The sequence below is a fragment of the Trachymyrmex septentrionalis genome, unplaced genomic scaffold (assembly GCF_001594115.1).
Source record: "Trachymyrmex septentrionalis isolate Tsep2-gDNA-1 unplaced genomic scaffold, Tsep1.0 scaffold288, whole genome shotgun sequence".
Taxonomy (NCBI): Eukaryota; Metazoa; Arthropoda; class Insecta; order Hymenoptera; family Formicidae; genus Trachymyrmex; species Trachymyrmex septentrionalis.
Window position 1 is genome coordinate 41,905 of NW_017305449.1, and position 2,291 is coordinate 44,195.

Sequence of the window (2,291 nt, forward strand, 5' to 3'; positions counted from 1 at the left end):
AGATCTCGCTTCGCATGAAAAGCCAAAAACCTCTAGCCAAGGGAAAGATGGGATAACAAACATTGATATCAACATTACAGCCGAAAAATATCGGAAAATCGAAATTGGAAAAAAGATTATATGCATAATTTAATAATAAATGGTCTAAACATAAATTTGTGTATTATTACTGATTTTAATGCTACACTTACAACTGATATAACATTCATAATTGTTAACTGTTCTCTAACAATAACTAGAATATGACAGGCGTGCGCTACTGACTTTTTAACATTATATATACAAATATATATAAAATGCAGGATATTCGGAAAGAATGGGACCATCCTATGATTTCCAACAATACCATACACACTTTCAAGAAAAATGACCCGAATAAAGGTTGTAAGGGTCATGAAAGATTTTTGGTGACCTTGAACTTGAATAATTGTTTGAAGGTCACATAAAGGTCACTTTTAATTTTCTAAATAGAACCCACATTTTTCATTAAATATTCTTGTAGCTACTCTAGAGTTTTTCAAATAATCAAATATTTTTTCATGAAGTACATTTCAAATAAGGTTTGAAGATTACAGTACTGCCGGCATTAGCAAAGTGTCTGACCGACGGTTAAAATATCTTGAACGTTGTTCAGAATCATGTCCTGAATAATATTTGAGATCAAGGTCATCGGACATTGTTTCTCTTACTTCTATTTTTATATAAAAACGAATTTTTAATGTAAAAATAAAACCGGGTACCGTTTAGTCAGATACCTTACGTAATGCTAATGCCAATACTGTAATTTTCAAGCTTTATAACTAGAAATGTACGTCATGAAAAAATATTTTATTATAGTGTTTTGAAAAGCTCTTAGGGTTAGCTAGAAGAATATTTAATGAAAAATAGAAGTTCCATTTAAGAAATTAGAAGTGATCCTTATGTAATCTTCAATCAATTATTTAAGATAAAATTCAAGGCAAAGGATAATCCTTCATGACCCCTGCTATTTGAGTTATTTTCTTTGAAAGTGCGTACTTTTGGAGGTCATAGAGAGTCCCATTTATTTTGAATATCCTGTGCGTGCGTGCGTGAGTGCGTGCATGTGTGTGCATATGCATTTTCGTTAGTCTAGGCGTGACTAAAATGTGGTATTGCCACCTCTATTTTGAACCGCCCTGCAAATGTCTCATATCAATACATCTCCATATTGCAAACTATGAAATAGAACGCCAAATTTGATGAAGCGTTTCCATTAACTGTCCCAAATTTTCTAATTGCGGAAAATTCCGTCGTAATTGACGACCAATCATATCCCAAATATGCTCTATTGGATTGAGATCAGGACTCAGTGGAGAATAATTTAAAACCGCAATATGGTCCTCTTATAAAAACTGTCGCGTAATGCTTTGGGTGAGGACGTGCATTATCATGCATTAAAATGAATCTATTTCTCGTCTAAAGATTATATGTTTCATGGGTTTCTTCCGTGTCTAGATCCATTCTTGGAATGCCAACGTTTCGTGAACCTTGTAGTCCACTTCATTAGGGTGAAGAGCAGTCTGATATTGAGCTGTTCCCTCGGGCCGTTCCTTTTATATTATGCTACTTGTTGTAATGATAAGGAGAAAGAAGAGAATTATTGGTTAGGGGGGGGGGGGAAGAGGTAGGAGAAATTGATCTTCAATAACCGGGAAAATAGTTTTCCATATTTTATTTATGTTTTAGTCATTATCTCTATTTAGATTGTTAGATGTTTTTGTATCTCTATGACTTCTTTATACTTTCTTGGAAAGTATGATGCAATGTTGGCTATTGTGGTCGTTTTGTCAAACAGTATTTGATGTTCTGTTTTGATGTTGTGTTCTGGAATAAGAAGAATAAGTTGGAATAAGTTGGAATAAGAAGATCTCCAATATAAATATTCTTGAAAAAAAATTAGTACTATTAAAATTACTATTAATTGAGTTTGATACTTAGTATTATATACAAAGGGCCGGTTTCACCAACTCGATTAAGCCGAATCAGTGTCAACCATAAGTGGTCAATTCTATTAAACAGCAAATACAATTAGTCAGTTCCACGATCAATTAAATAATTGGCGTTGGTGAAACCGGCCCAAATGATTCTTCACGAAAAACACGAGTGCTTATCGCTTTTTTACCTTCTTTTAAAAAGATAAGTTTGTATAAATAACAAAAAACGACACCATTTATCAAAGAACTGGAAAAGATACGGGCAGTAGGAGTCAAGCGTAGAAGACGTCGCGCAAGTAATATATCTATGAAGTGTGAAACTTCTTTATTCACTAA

At 33.3% G+C, this 2,291-nt stretch overlaps 1 protein-coding gene across 1 annotated transcript in view; it reads left to right on the top strand.

Moving 5' to 3' along the window:
• The window catches only part of LOC108749270 (cilia- and flagella-associated protein 58-like), a 98,509-nt gene that overhangs the window by 1,229 nt on the left and 94,989 nt on the right, over nucleotides 1-2,291 (top strand). The window lies entirely within an intron of this gene.